The 17293-nt window shown below is 38.3% G+C and overlaps 1 long non-coding RNA gene across 1 annotated transcript; it reads left to right on the top strand.

Annotated features, from left to right (window-relative positions):
* Positions 1 to 6147: 6147 nt before the first annotated feature.
* Positions 6148 to 11844, top strand: LOC147164388 (uncharacterized). Its single transcript, XR_015096613.1, has 4 exons — positions 6148 to 6378; positions 6491 to 6727; positions 10478 to 10558; positions 11794 to 11844. It is a non-coding gene; the product is annotated as an uncharacterized LOC147164388 (long non-coding RNA).
* The last annotated feature ends 5449 nt before the right edge of the window (positions 11845 to 17293 follow it).

Genomic DNA, 17293 nt, shown 5'->3' with positions numbered 1-17293 from the left:
CTTGTATTGATTGTCTCTTCTTTCAAGTTGTTTCTTTTGTCTCTTTTGTTTATTTTTTTACCAGATTTTTTATTTTTCTATTGCCCATCGTGGATAGGCTTCTGTAGTTTGTACTAGTAGTTGTGATAAATAGTCACAAAAAACGCTGTTAATCTTAACAAAATACTCTAGCAGCACTACCAATACAAAGATAGCATTAGCTGACGTTAGCCGTTTCTTTGATCCTTCCTCGGGTCTCCTGACGACCTCACGACTCTAGCTGGATTCTGAAGTATTCGGTTTAGGTGAACGGTTTGGGATTTTTAATAGGTTTTAGGTGAATTAATGAGTACACACTCACACTTACGCACACATGCACACACACACATACTCACGCATGTACTCACGCACATACAAAAAAAAGAAAAAGAGCAATGATAATGACATGTCGAATCGGTAAGATTACCAAATGAACAATACTGAGCTCTCTCTTAAAAAAAAATAAAAAAGCTGATGTTAGTCACGACTGCCACATTGTAAGCACTTATTTGTTTAGTGTAGCTATAACTAAAAATATTATTGGTTTGAAGCTTTATTTTTTTTGAATATACAACTAATTAACTCATTTAATCCCAGCCATTTTTATTGGAGCAACCCCTTCAATACCAGCCGCTGTACTGTATTGGATTTTGACTAATCGTGCAAGGCCCACAGAATATTGTGTTCTATTGCTATATAAACATGGAACCTACCAAAAGAACGATTAGACTTAGAGCAGAAAAAAAATGCATTCCTATCTTTTTCTGTTCGTTAGTTATGAGAAAAGAAAAAGGGGGTCTTCAAAGTAGCACATACCGTCCACTTGTTAATTTTTGATAGTTTTTATTTTGAACTTGTTCAAAAATAATGACCACCCCGGCACAAACCCCCCCCACCTCGCCTCCGTCCTTATACTAACTGCCTACGAGCTGTATATGTCTCATCTGTACGCATGCCGTATAGTTTATACAGTAGTCTGCTTGTGGTGGGAGTCATAAGATGGCCGCCCTGTGACTTCAACGGCTTGCACTGGAGTGTATGGGCTATCGGCTATCCAGTCATATATAAAGGTCGGTGGTCCCAACCTACACTTCCTATTTCTCTTTTTCTGCAACAAGATCCTTGCCTGATACTGGCGTTTTTATTTAATTTAATTTTTTTATAAATAACATTGCAGTCAAGTCAAGTCAGAAGCTGCGTCAGACCCTCTTGTACACTCTTGCATGAAAAAACCCGCTTATGACGTATAAATATACGTCATATGTACGCGCTGACTGACTTTTATGACGTATTTATACGTCTTATGTATAGAAAGAGTTATTAAGTGTGGGGGTATGCCGCGAGTGCACGGCAAATGATTGGCACCTTGTTGGTCGTGCCATATATGGCTCATAGGTTTCTTTAAAACAAAAACAAACTGCCATTCTCTGTTTAAATGCTGTTGATATCTTTTGTGTAATTATCTTTGTTACTGCGCAATATGTATCGTAATTAAATGTAATTGTTGGATTGCATGAAAAAAATGCATTATGTCAAAACAAAACCTGAATCATGCCTGAATATAATAAGTCTGGGAAAAGCAACACACCAACGTTTATAATTAGAATAAGAATCAATTATGATGGAGAATGTCCAACTTGCTTATGGAATCTTTTCAAAATTCCTTTGCTAAACTCCCCTTGGGGTCTTAAGCTTGGTTAATAATTTCAATCATATTAGTCCATTTGATAAATATTTGATTGTCTTTGAGGTTTTAACATAAACACACGTGCAAAATCAATTCATTTAAAAAAACAAAACAACAAAAACATTTTGCATAAATCTTAAATCCAGCCCAAAAACTGCACATAACAAACTAAATGTCCAAATAATCTTATCCAAACATGCAGCAAAGCGGCCAAGTGCACAGGTTGAGAATAGGTGAGTTAATCCCACCTTGTTGGCAAACATTAGAATTGTCTTCAGGAGTAGACCACAAAGGTCACATCCCCTCCCAGGGCGGAAAGCTGCAGGAAATTGCCTGCATTAGGGAGATGTATTGGTGTGAAAAGATCCGATGACACGTCGCTGAACAGGCCAGCTTGACGCTATTTGTTCCTCCTTGCGCTGTTTCTCGCTCTCTGACACACTTGAACAGGATTGTCTCGTTCACCTATAGATACAAATCATGCCTGTACTCATTTGAGACATTTGGAAAGTTTTGCAATGTCTTTGTAAGATTCCGGCCAATGCATCTTGATTTTATTCACTTCTCTTTGATTGTTTTGGGGGCAAACAAAATCCCAGTGACATATTCGTCAAATACAAAGATGACTTAATCTGTGCTGTCACATAATTTAAAGATTTTATGATGGAAATATTCAGTTTGCGGGTCAATTTCAGTAACATTCACATTCTTACCTTTCATACAAAAGTGGAAGGAAAAAAACTACACTGCTTTAATATTCAAACAATAAAACACTGTCTTAAAAGTGTAGAAGTTGGCCACTGTTAATACTTGGGATGTTTGATTCCACTTTTTTTCCAGACTAAAACCAGTACGAGTACTCAACTCTTGAGTAGTCATCGATACTGATACCAAGTACTGACACCACTAGTACTTTTGATACACACCAAAAAAAGCCAGATAATTTTAAATGAAGACCTATATAAAGCCCAATTTAGCATTTTTCCTTAAAATTGCAGGAAATTAATGGCAATTATCAAATTTCTAGTTTCTGATTGAAAATATATATATATTTTTTAAATCACAGTTCATGGGGAAAGCCTTAATCAACACATTTGAACGAGACATGAAAGTTAATGAGTTTTTAAGCAGCCCCTTGCTGTCAATAAACGTACAAATGGATTTTATTTGGCCTTTCAAAAAAGCATTACTTTGAAATGCCTCGGCTTTGATGAGAAATGAGTGAATGTGTCAGAGACGTGCGCGTTCTGCTGTATGCATATTCTAATTGCTGAGTGCAATCACTCCCTCACTCCCGTTGATGAGCGGCCGCAGAGATGTTGACCTTGCGGCGCGCGTGAATCGATGGCAAGTTGATAAAGCCAAGTTCATTGCTGCCTAACGCAAAACAAAGCTGATTTGTTTACCTAGCGTAGCCGCTTCGCGTCAGTCCCATTAGGCGGATGATTTATAGAGCAGCGCCCAATGAAATTGTTTAAAGCAGATTAGGTGGAGCCCAACGATCAGCACTAATATGACAAGCTGATGTGGCGTGACAGGTAACCAAGCAAACAAGTTCCTGAAATTCAGATTGCATTAGAATCCTAATAATCCTGCAGGGAGCGGCAGATTTAATCAAGGCAGGAGGATGGCGGAAGAGAGGAGGAAATAAAGGATGCTGCTTTTTCAGATGCACAGGAAAGGGGAATGCTGCTACTTTTTTCTTTTCTTTTTTTTATTTACCTGTCAGAACACATCGTTCAGTCAGCGTGAAATGGAACGACAAGAGTAGAAAGCAAGAAAGATTGAGATGGGGAGAGCTGTCTTTATGCTAAATGGCATGAACTTACATTTGTTATTTCAATGTTGTTGTTGTTGTTTAAACAATAGAAAGTAGGGCCCGACTAATTAAGGGGCTGTTCATAGCCCTTGAAAACTCGGTCTAAATCGTTGGCATTTGCTGATTGTTTTAACTTTTTACCTTTATTTAGGTACTCACACACACAAATACTGGTCCCATTATTTATTACACAGAAATATGAACCATAGCCTATTATCCTTAAATATCGATAATGAAATTTGTTTTTAAGGTCATTCTATGGACCTGTCAATCAAAACAGAGTAAATCTTAATTTTTACAAGCAATGTACATATTGTGAGCATTACAACAGCGTATTAGGGCCACATCTAATTTATTTTTTGGGGGCGGAAATGTGTGCGTAATATTCAGAGAAAAAAATTCACGAATTTACGTAAAAAAACCTTGTATATTTGCGAAATTATAAAGTGGCAAATTTGCGAGAAAAAACTCACAAATTTATGAGAAATAAACTCGCAAAGTTGTGACATTATAAAATGGCAAATTTGTGAAAAAAAAATGAAAATTTGTTTTTAAAGTCATTCTATGATAGACCTGTAATTCAAAACAGAGTACATCTTAATTTTTACAAGCAATGTACACATTGTGATCAGTACAATGGCGTATTAGGGCCACATATATATATATTTTTAGAGTTGGGGGGTGATATTCCGAGAAAAACAAATCACAAATTTACGAGAAAAAAACTCATTTATTTACAACATTATAAAGTGGCAAATTTGTGAGAAAAAAATTAACATTTGTTTTTAAAGTCATTCTGTGGACCTGTCATTCAAAACAGAATAAATTTGAATTATTACAAGCAATGTACACATTGTGAGCTACACGATGGGCCACATATAAATTTATTTTTTTAGTAGAGGGGGGTAATATTCTGAAAAAAAATGCACAAATTTCCGAGAAAATAACTTGTATAATTGCGACATTATGAAGTGGCAAACTTACGAGAAAAAAACTAACACATTTATGACAAATAAACTCGCAAATTTGTGAGAAAAAAACTAATACATTTACGAGAAATACATTTGCTGATTTGCAAGAAAAAACTGGCATTATTATTATTATTATAATTATTATTATTATCACTAGCGTTCACATTAGCATCTAGCTTCATTGTGTTACAGGTCACCACCTGTGCCAGATATCAATCAGTTAATCTAGATCTGTTACAGTCTGTTCCCACAACGTAAAGAGTGGAATGTACAAATATTTGTTTTCGAATGTAGAGAGTTAAAGGTAAAAAAAAGAAGAAGAAGTCATTAGAAAGAGAAATACTGCTGTGAAGTAGCGATAAGTATGTGCAAAATCTACTTAAGTACAAGAATTATTTGTATTTTGTCCACTGATGGACAATAATACAAACAAATGTAAACTTGATATGTTCTTTCCCTTTCATTAATTTAGTTTTTCTTGTTTAAGTCTGGTACGATTGGTATCCCAATGTCGAATATCCCACCAAAACGTTTTTATTTGTTTAATCATGCCATGCAATATGCATGCAGTGTATATTGTGTTGGCACAAATAGAAATATTAATGCAATTTAAAGCATGAGGTCTCCCTCCTCACAATGATGAAAGACTTCCCTAATGGTATTTATATTGTACTTCAGTGAAATCTTGTTTAAGGTCATAGTACAACGTGAAGTATTTAAAACTTGAAAACCAATCAAGTGCTTTAAAACTGCTAATATCTCTGCAAGTTTCTACATATTCATCACTTGCCTTGGTGTCCTGTTTATTTGAAAATAATGAGCCCAAAACGAGAAAAAACGCCTTTCCCCTCCTCGGACAGCCAATGGTGTGTGAATGATGACATTAATGTTTAACTAAAGCACATTGTTTGGGTATTTTTAAATATGAACAATAATTATTGTATTGCGAGAATGTAGAATTTCAAGCTCTTTCTAGGCATGCATTATGCAAGTTTTAATATGTCTGCTTCCCAGGAAACACAGTTACAAACCACTGATGGATATTATTCCCTCACTTGAAACTAAACAAACGCAATTAAGTTAGGCTCTTGCAGGAATTTGTGTAATTTCGCACATGGACTAAAATGTGAAAAGGCAATTTAAAGTGGGTACATCCATAAAGAAATAAAAAAAGTAGAAAAGAAAATTGTCATGTACAATACTGTATGTTCTTATGGTCCGAGCAGGAGGCATTGTAAATAGAATGGAATTGTGGTATTTATTTATTTATTTGTTTGTTTATTTATTATACTATACTACTATTTATTTATACTATTAGTCTTCCTTCTGGGATGCCCCAGAAGTCACCAATTATTGCGAGTGTATCCTGGCAAAAAAGTAAAGGTTGCACACCTTGAAAGGCTAAGAAAAAAAATGGCAATCACGCAAAATTTGTCCAGTAGACATTTGGTTATCAGACCAACGGAACAGTGAGTTGGCCATTTTGGGGACATTCCAGGGTTCATACTAAAGCAAATGAGTCGCAATCAGAAATGTTTTTCTATGCTATCTAATTTGGGCACAGCATGCTGTCAAATGATCATTTTGAGCAATTACCTGGAAAAAGTGGGTGTGAGGTTGAATTCTGCTTATAGTTTTCAATGTTTTTCGAGATGACCCACACATTTACCGAGGGTGAGCATATTTTCCTTTTCCAAAACAGAGGACACTCGGCTTGGCCGAAGTCTTACTTGACAAATGAATAAATAATAACACAAGCCCAACGTTTTTGCTCCAGGGATCGATCTCTTCTATTTTTTATTTATTTTTGTTACAGCGCAGAGGTTTACCAGTGAGCTAATACATACTAGCTGAGGACCTACTTTGAATGCTTATAAGGCGAGGTCCGTAAAACGCTGACCTACTCTTTTTCTTGTAAAACACTAAAATACTTTTTTAATATATAATAAGAACACACACACACACACAGATAACCCGCCTTTCTGTTTTCCCTAGCCCCCTCGTGATTGACTTGGGAAGAGTCTACAGTCGCAGTAACACGGTGCACTCCATCTCCCACTTGCAGTGAAATGCTGGAAATTTTCCTGAATTTATAAAAAAAAATGGACACGTAAGAGCAAAAAACGATTTTTTTGGTCACCCTAATTTCACTAATCTGTTTATCTCTTCACCTACAATCAAGAATCTCATCTCCAAAAATAGAAGTCTTGTGAGAGGCAGCCGAAGAAAAAGGTAGGCTAGCTGCTAGCTTAACAGCTAACTCCATTGCTACATAAGCAGAAGCTAACCGGTCTAGTAAGATCGATACGTTAGGAACCATAAAATGTTTTTTAATTGTTCTTTTAACAGTAATGAGTGAGGAAAAGTATTTTCACTTGCAAGGGGTATCCCAAAAGTTCCCAGCCTCATCTTGAACAGAAAAACTTTTAACTTTTTAACCATAATTGTGGTCTCCAAATTTTAGAACCTTCCGTTCAAGAGGTGACACAAGAGACACAAATGTGAGGGAACAACTTGACTAGGATCATTTTCGTCACCAAAAGTCGAGCGTGCAAGTCTCTTTCTATGCATGTCTCAGTGACACAAATCGTTAGCAAAACTTTCCCTAACATGCACACTTGATTAAACCTCACTGCATACATGTCAGCATTTCCCTGTGATGAAGGGACATGGCGCTGGTGGGGGGAAAAGTTTCAGACGCGGATCTAATTAGGCTGCACGCGGGCCTGTTTCTCAACCCGCCCCTAATGAGGGGGTTGTTATGCTTCCGATGAGCGGTGCGTGTCACCACGAGGCCGGAGTGGAAGCGTACAGAGTGCGACGAGGGCCGACGAGGCGGTTTCCCCCCCTATGCAGAGTGCAATTGTGCACCTGTGAATCCCCCAACACGTCGAAAGCAGGCCTCGTTTGATGTGCTATTCTTTTCATGTGCGGGAATGGGAGGAACCGAGGAGCAGGGACCCAGTTGAAAAGAGGCAGAGGGACTCGGGACGAGTCTATTAGATGCTTTAATAATGTTAATTAGTGAATAATAGCATTAGTAATGAGCTAGCGGCTGTATTTTATTCATGTGATCGTCTCGCCCTCTCGCTAATTCTCGCCTTGAGCAGTCAACAAGGGACCTCACAAAACACAAGTGCACACATTTCACAAAAAGTTGCTTTCGAGCTGGTACCCTATCCAGACAGGATTAATGATGTCTACATGGGCTGGTTTAAGATGTGTGGATATAAATTTGCTCAAAATGTTACATAGTTAGCAAGATGCTAGCATGTGAAAACACATTCGTCAGCTATATCGGAGGGAGCCTGAAAAGCAGCAGCAACCTCTTTGGCCAAACGCTTTGAGACAACATAAAAGGGGGAGATAACATTAATATTTACGCTTTATACAGGGACTCCTCCATCTACAACACTAATGTAATATAACGTTGTAAGTTGGAACACAACGTAGTCGGTATCACTCAGCTACGCTAACGCAGTGGTAAATTACAGTTTGTGTGAAAACACTTCTTGACAATCAAATGAAAAATGGGAACAAAAAATAATTCCTCTCCTTTACTCCTGTGTTTGACTTCAATATTGGAAGGGTCAAGTGCTGTGTGATGATGTTTTCTTTTGAGTTCCTTGTATTTACATCCAATGTCATAAGTCAAAACAAGTATTTAAAAATTCATGGTTGTGTATGTGTGTGCGTAACCATGGAATGCTGTCGGTTGAGACCAACAACAAACTGTATCATAAATAAGGTGGACATGGAAATGGCTCATCTCAAGCAATGTTGCCGTTGTCTCAAGTTCCTTTCCTTTGTAAACTCTTATGTAAATCAAATTTCTTTCTCCCTAAATATGGAAATATGTAGCATTAGCATTATGTAGCATTAGCTTGTGAACTACAAGGATGGAAATGTCTGGTTGAATATATCGAGGTTGCCCATGGCAATGCAGTTATAGTTTCTTCTTGACATAAACATCATCATTGGAAAATAACATAAAAGCATTTGTTTTGTGATCATCTGTGGAACAACTTTTCCTCAAGCCCAAAGAGAAATCTACTTCTTTTCAGATGTTTCGCAGTATTTGCTTTAAAGCACAGCTCGCTGATTTATGGATCTCTCCTCCACAGGAAATGAGAGCATGATCAGGCACCACTTAGTCCTTTGACGTGATTTACGCAACCACCTGTGCATATGTGCATGCAACCATATGCACAAATGAACACATGAAGTGTTTTATTTTAGTCCAGAGTTGGGGAACCTTTTTTCTATCAGGGGTCATTTATAAAATCCTTCGAGGGCTATACTAAATTTAAAGCTACGATACAACGATCAAACGAAATTTTATGGCTCTATATTGCGAGCTTTTCTGGGCTGTAGGTTCCCAACTTCTCTTTAGAGTTTTTGGCCCATGTCCGAAGAGGCCAGTGAAGTGGATGTTCACTGCCGACTCAGTGATTTCTCTTGCTCTCCCTGTCACTTTAAAGTCGCTGAAGAGGTGACAAGTCGCCTCTTGTGAGCCCTGCAAAGTCTTTCTGTCCCAGATAGTAATACAAGGACCCCATGAAGGTTGTTAGAATTTCTAAATAGAAACATCTGTCCTTATAGCCTGATAAATATTTACACAAGATAATCTTATGGATAATAGAACCTTCCACCTGTATTCTGCATTCATTTTGTCCGGATTTCTATCAAGTCTCCTGGAAGTTTCAACACAAACGTTGGAGACCATAAGTGAATTATTTCCAGAAATGGTGGAACTACTCGGCCAAGCAGGTTGTCAAATGCTTTGGTGGGAGGTACGGCGCATCAAAAAGAACCAAAGGTCACATTTAGATGATCTCATTGGTACTACCAATGAAAAAAAAATCGTCATAGACATGTATTGTTGGTCAACTAAACAATGCAATGGATGCTTGAAAATTCAAGTGCAATGATGTCGCTGTTAAAAGGAACCCCGACTGTAATGACAAATTTGCTCTATATTATTTATTTGCTGTTTACTAACATAACTATGAGATTCATTTTTCAAAAATTATATCCAGTTTAATACATTTTGTAAAAACTTTATTTGGACGTACGTCGCCATTGTTATTTACGTCGCAACACATTCTGTGGGTAGTGACGTAGAATGGTGGCTGCTCTCTGCGGAGCAATGTGAAAAAAAGCCTATAAAGAAAGCAAGTTAAGCCTCGTAGCGTTCCTAAAGAAACAGCATGCGATTGGCTGAGTCACCCTCCCCCCCGCCGTGCTCTCGTCATTCGCCAGACGCATTCGAAGCGTTTTGATCGTCCCTTTAGGAGGCTGCGGAGGCCGTTCCACATTTCTCGGCAGAGAGCGAGCCGCCATTTTGATCGTTTTGTTTCACAGTTGTATTTTTACAAGAGAAGTATTCTATACAAGGACAAAAGAAAGCTATTAGAACAGTCTTTGATTCTAAATATAGGCTTTTTTATTTTTTATTTTACATTAGTTCTAAGATTTTACTCAAGTAAATATCTTTTACAAGCTTTGAAGAAAAAAGTAGAAAAATGTGATTTATGGCGATTAATCTCGGAAAATTGTGCGATCAATTAGTTTTAAAAAAATCAGCGTTTGACAGCACTATTAAGAATTGGTTGCTGATTAATTATGTTTTTTCATGTCAATTGACTTTAAATGATGTGTGCTACTTAGGGACAAAAGCTTGTCACTTATGGGACTCTCAACTATTTTAAAGAGTGGGGTGGGGGGAGTCATGTTACGCCATTATTTCAGCGTATGAGGAGAATATTAAATCAACATTATCCCAATTCAAAGCCATCATTTGGGCATTTCTCCCTACCACAAACTATTGATTTTAAAACAGCTGCCTTGTGGGCAGAGTTGCAACTGCAGCTTTTTTGGAGGAAAGCCTTTCAAAGTGGCTGAATCCAATGGAAATTGATTAATGAGGTCCAACGTGATCAAGAGCACGGCAAAAGCAATCAGCAAGCTCTTTCTTTTCAGAAGATTCCCGAATCTCCATCTCCATCTGTTTGCGTAATGAAGTTACGGCTGGATGTCGGACTTCCATCAACACCCGTCCAGGTTTGTAAAGATTCTCATTAAGCCCGACCTCATTGTGGGTCGGAACGTCGAGTCGGACAACATTGTTTCGTCCGCTGCTACCGTCAGAACAAAAGGTGTCCCCGCACACAATCAGGGCAGGGGATGGAGGGGGGGATCCTACTCAGGTCTTAATCAGCGCTCCGCTTAATAGAGCAACACTTCCCAAATATTATTAACCTCATCTGTCTGCATTAGGCTCTCATGGCCTCACTGGCCATGTATTGTCTTTGCAGCAGCTGCTAATGTACATATATATTAATCCACTCGCCTCCTCTCCTTTGGTAACCGGAGATTGCGCCGCGCCTTCGAAACAAACGGCGCCCTTCGCAGAGCGAGGCAGACACAGGTTAGGAAGCCACTAATTAAATGTCAGACTTGACAGATTAAAATTATGAAATTTAAAATCTGCAAGTGGCTCTTTGTCATTGTCAAATTAAGGGGTGCATGGTGCGACGAAGGGGAAGGGGACGGCCAGGCCTAATGGATTGAAAGGGAATGTGCTTTAGCAGCAAGTGGCTGCCAGTGAATAAAGATTCGCCCGCCGCCATCACTAGCGCACATGCTCAATTCCTCCATATTCTTCCCAAGTCAGGAGCCGGGCGGGTTGGGGGGGTCACACTTATCCCGACCGCTCCGTTTAGATGTTTCATTCCTCTGGCAACACAAATACTCGCACTCTGGAAAAGCTATTCCACCTTTTGGCCTCCCGGATCTCTGCGTCAGGTGCAATGTTTGCAGTCACTGTCGCCTTCATTGAGCGTTTTTGGAGTCAATTGGGATAGAATTTCTCAAAGGCGCTGCTTTATAATCATTCAAATTGATCTCCGAGAACCAAATAAACATGAAAACAATCTCAAACTTGAGCATGGTAAGTATTGTCGCCACTTTTGCTTACGTATTTGCTCTCTGTTCTATCTTGACGTCGATTAAGCCCCTCCCCCACCCGTTCAACAAGTAAAAACAATTTTGGGGGAATATTTCATAAATACACACCACAAATTACTGTTATACAATTGTATTTACAATTTTAAATGTAACTCTTCACAGTTATCTGGAGAGGGTTTAATGATTTGAAAGGTTAGAGTGGATTTACAAAAATGTATGTGTCCAAACAACATTCTGATCCGTCTTCTGATGACGAATAGATAATGGATATACTGGTTGTAAAAAAATCGGTGTTATATTCTTGAGCAAGTTTTTTTTGTGTGTCGCAGGGCTATAAAGTGGAGCTGAGAGCATCTGTTCATTATTGTGCTTATTATGTGGTAGGTAGAATGGTAAACGGTTTCATTGATATTTTCGTTTGAATCTAAATAATTCAAAGGCTAATGGCTAATTCATTTGTCTGATTTTGACATCTGCACATTTATTAGACTCAGTTCAATGAAATTAGACCCTTATTGATCAAGAGCAGTTGAAAACATTCTGTTCGATATCCAAGGTTGTTAGCGCTCTGGGTTTATTAAAACAAAGTAAATGAAGTCGTGGGCATATTTTCAGTCGTCGCTCTTTCCTAAACAGAAGATCCTGCAAAATTGATGTATTTCCCCCGTTTAATTTATCTGCCTTTGCCTTTTACACAAAACCCAGCATGTGGGGATAGCGCTGTGACAGTGTACACTTTCGCACAGTGACACAATCACATATATGCAAATACTTATCTGGTGGCAAGTGTGTTCAACACACCATACTGGGAGAAGTTGAGTTATGTGTGTCAAATTTCACACCCCTGCTCGGGCATTCGATTAAACTAAATCACATTAGAATACATTATATTAAATTAGATTCAACTTGTCAATGTAAAGAGTACAAGTACCGAGACAACGAAATGCAGTTTAGCATCTACCGTAACCAAAAGTGCGACAAAGGCAGAAAGTGAAGTGTGTGTGTGTGTGTGTGTGTGTGTGTGTGTGTGTGTGTGTGTGTGTGTGTGTGTGTGTGTGTGTGTGTGTGTGTGTGTGTGTGTGTGTGTGTGTGTGTGTGTGTGTAAGTGTGTGTTTGAACGGTAAGGCAATGTAAGGTATACAGTGTATTCAGAATGAAATAAGATCATGTTAGTAAACAGAGATAAAACTAAACATTAGCATCAACATTGCTATTTTAACAGCAGGTAGTGCAAATATGGCAGAATAACAAGACTACGATAAATCCACTAGGTATATTAATACATATAAATATGAGTAATGTGTGGGCTACAGTAAAAGTAAAGGTGGTACGTACAGTACGAACAGTAGTGCAGAGCTGGCTATCATTATAATATAGAATTCAGTTGGGTGACAGCTACAGGAACCTGCCTGTTCAGGAACACTGGGTGCTGTAGCGCCTCCCAGAGGGGAGGAGGGTAAACAGACAGAGGCGAAGATGAGAGCGGTTCTCAAAATTGCTGTGCAACATCCGCTAACATCTTTTGTGCTGGCGGAGTAAGATGTTAAAATGGTTTCCTTGTGCTTTAGTTTCTCATTCCGTGTTGGTATCATTTATACAGAACAGCAAAAAAAAAAAAAGTGGAGGCTTTTTATTATGGGGAGTATAAAATAAGTTAAAGTGCTTCTTAAAAACACTGTAATAAAACATGTTCTGATGTTATAATTGGTCGTTTAACAACACAGAGTTGGCTGTACATGGAGTATATGGACATTCACATTGTGTCAAGTCAAATCCATAAACTGGTCCTTGAAATTAGACATCCCCGTCTTAGCTATACGTCTCTGGACTTATCTTGATGGACTTTCACCTCGCTGCAAATGAGGGCGATATCATCAAGAACATGCTGACGATCCAACTCCAAATGAGAACTTTTGGGGGTTCAAAGCGTTGTCAGGCTGGGCCTCGGCGGACCTTAGCAAGGTGGAAGCGCTAATAATAAAAGCGTCATAAAAGTCGGTATGGCGCCGAGGCAGCAAACACTCTGCGAGGATCAAACCACCGGCAGCATGCAAAGTGACAAGATCCAATTACATTTAATTACTCAAGCTACTGGATTCATTTTAACTGACAATTTTGATTAAGGTAGGCGATACGTGCTCAAAGCAAAGAAGAGCGAGAACCAAATTGTACTACCAGAATAACGGTATTAGCGCACGTGGGCTGACTCTCTGGGTTTAATTAAAGCATGACCCGAAGGACCAGCACCAGTCCAATAGCTCAGCACTGGTCATGGGGTCATATCGGTTAGTTTTAGTAGGTCATGGCTTTACAAGTTGTAATTAGTGTGAATCACTTATTTCAATTGTTAAAATGTTTGATGCACACATGATGAATCATTTAATTATGAACTTGAATGTATTTGTACAATAACAATAACATTTGGTTTTCCTGTTTTGTAAGACGATGTGCACTGCCACCTGCTGGTGTGGAGCAAGTTGCTGCAGCAGTTCCTAATTTGAATGGGATTCACTGATCATCTACAGACTTCATTCTGCACGTAATCAGTTGATCAAAGCCATGGATGTGCCAATCAATAAAATCTGACAACAGCATACGATGGACGGATGGCTGAAAAACGGTACTTTCATGCTTTTTTACAGTAGCATCATCAATTTTGACAGAATAAAGATACAAGGACCGAACGCAAAAAGGCGATATCCCCTCTTAAAAAGCTTATAATTGCCTGGAGATACCACAAGATGGCAGCAAAGCTCCTCAACTCAATTCAACATAGTTCTTGGCACCAAGATGCTGCCAAAGCATTGCTTTTGTCTAAATGAAACTCCTCAACTCAATTCAATGTAATTCCTTGGAACCAAGATGCCAAATGATGGAGGCAAAATACTACAGTACTTAAAGGGATACTTGACTCCTTGAGGCATTTTCAGCAGTAGAAAAGTGAATATTTTGTCCAGAATTTGAAAATGTCATTATTTTTAATGTACAATTATAACTTTTAATTTAAAAAGAAGCATTTTTTCCACCTGCTGTCGACTGAAGATGGCATCACCTGTGCTAAGGATATAAGTAAGGACCAATCACGGCTCACCTGTGTTCTAGGTTTGGTCAGCAAAGTGACCCATGATTGGTCGGCACCTATTTCCTCAGCACAGGTGATGTTATCTTCAGTCGACAACAAGTGGAAAAATGTGTTTTTAAAGGTATTAGTTGTTCATGAAAAATAATAAAGTTATCACATTTATACAAAATATGATCTTCTTACTGTTGAAAATGGCTCAATGAGTCACGTATCCCTTTTAAAAAATGAAAAATTATGACCTGCAATCTATTTGCAGTTTGCTATACACAAAAACCCAGTCACATTTTGTCCGGTAGAACCTACCACCAGCTCACTTTGCGCTCGCTCTTTCCGCAACACTGTAAAATGCCACAAGATGCCGCCAAAGCCGTGGCTAATAGGAAAGTAGCAATTGGTATCATGAAAGTATAGTTAAAGTGAAACAATTCAACGAAGATTTCTGTATGTATTTTGGTAACATTGTTCACTTTTGTTTTCATTATTTTGTGTGCACAATTCTAATTTTTATTTATTTATTATTTATTATTATTATTATTATTATTATTGTCGACTTAGACTTACTGCATTGCGTGGCCAGGACAGCGATGCACCGACAGAATGACTGACTGTGGAGCTTTGTTGCATTAGCGGCCAAGTAAACTCAACTTTGCGCCGCCGACGGAACAAGGATACCGTTTCAGCCTTCAAGTTTTTCCGAAAAATTCTTGGTTGAACTCAGGACTCAGAAACTGACATCAGAATAGAATAGACTTACATCAGCAGAAAAATGACATTCATATTGCCGTATAATACCCAGCTGTGACAATATTGACCTCAAACTGTTACGTTACCTCGATCAATCATTCTTTTTGCAAGTAGATCCTATAGGAACGTCACCAGTATGAATGTCAGGGACAGCGATAGAAGTTAGCGTCATGTGGCGCAGGTTAGCGTCATAAGTTTCATCCTGCCAAATAACCCACGAATGCGAGGTGACACCTCAATGGCGGATGGCGTGCGTTTGAAAGGTGAGCAGGGAGTCTGAGTGGCAGGAACAGCGGTTAGCCTAAGGTGCTTCACGTTTATAGTCACATGCTGTGCGCGCGCTACACACACGCACACACCCTCTACTGGTATGAGGCTCATCTGCTTGCCCTCTGGTGTTCTACAGTGTTTTCAAAGCACCTGCAGGGTTGATGTTTGTAAAGCGTCATTGTATATATAAAAAAAATTGATTAGAAGCAGATGTCATTTTTCAACCTTTTTGTCATTTTGAAAGCAGGCTTTTTATTCAAAAATGTATCCACATGTAGCTAACATAGCTTCATGCATGATTACATGAAAAATGAATGAAATGAATGATGTGCATGTGATAATATAATAAGGTTGTATTTCCTCATTAAAGTGAGGGCAATTTTTCAATTTCAATTGTCAGTTTCAGCCCTGGAGTTAAATGGCTCAGACCAGCCCACTTTAGTTCACATTTTATTGGCCAAGTAAAATTTGACCCGTGTTGGTATGTTAAATTAGCGTAACATTCCCTCCAGTGTCAATATTTGCAGCATATTGTATTTGACCAAAAATCATGAATGTGCTTACAAGATCACAATCCGTATTTATTATAACAAGTATGAGAACATAATTATGTTCTCATTAAATAAACATCAAATGTTGTTTTTGTAGTGTATTCAATTGTATATATGTTTAAAAGTATTTGCAAAGCATTGGCAAATCATCAGTCACTGTTTTTTCTTCTTCCACATTTTATACAATATCCCAACTTCATTGGAACTGGTGTTGGTATATAATAGTGTATATCAGAGATGGACAATTTAAATTATGAAGGAGGCCACAAGTTGTCATCACCGCCATAGGGGCCATGAACTTCTTAACACATGACAAAAATGTCATTTTAAATATGGACAATATAAGTGCTGGCCCACGAATAACGAAAATCTGTTTAGAATTGACTTGCATTGAAATGCTTCGGAACATTGGGGGATTTAAAAACAATTGATTGATTTATTCTTATAAATCTAAAACATTCTTTAAAAAAAAAAAAAAATTGATAAACCTCCAATATGAATTTTCCACGAAAAAAGGGTAACGCCCCTCCTACCCCAAGAAAACAAAACACCCAAAAAACGGAAACAAAATCTGTGAATATGTCAATCCGCGTGTGCTCTGGGGGGCGGGTGTGGATTGGGGTGGGGGTAATTGAAGTGCAATTTGTGTCGACCACATGCGGCCCACGGGTCACCAGTTGACTATCCCTGATGTATATACAGTATGTACTATTCATAGCTCATTTTTGTTAATTCTATGTACTGTCCGTAAACTATAAAGTTGACCAATTTCCACTTCCAATAATCCTGCATAAATCATGCTTGCTTAGGTCACTTTATTTATCTGGTGGAAGTCCTGAGATGTGCCCATTTTCAAGTGCAACTCCCAAAACAACCACGAAAATATTTGTTAAGTTTCAAATTAACCGCTGGGTTTATTTTTATTACTAGGTTACGTATCTTTATTTCAGAGTACTACCATGTGTCTTGCTCGTGTGGTTTGTGCCTGATTTGAATACGCCGAAACCACAAAAGACTTGACACTGTTGTTCTAATTTTATTTTTTTCTTTGTATGATTCCTTCTTCAGTGTTTTGCTGTTATCCTTGATACAGTATCTCAAACTGGTGTTGTTATTTTATAAATGGCTCTCAAACACAGACATTGATATTATTATTGTACGTGTTAATCCCTGTCCCATCTG

The sequence above is a fragment of the Leptonotus elevatus genome, chromosome 12, assembly GCF_054856555.1.
Source record: "Leptonotus elevatus isolate MCC_2025b chromosome 12, RoL_Lele_1.0, whole genome shotgun sequence".
Lineage (NCBI taxonomy): Eukaryota > Metazoa > Chordata > Actinopteri > Syngnathiformes > Syngnathidae > Leptonotus > Leptonotus elevatus.
The sequence above is the reverse complement of the archived record's forward strand: the minus strand, read 5'-3'. Positions and strand labels throughout refer to the sequence as shown.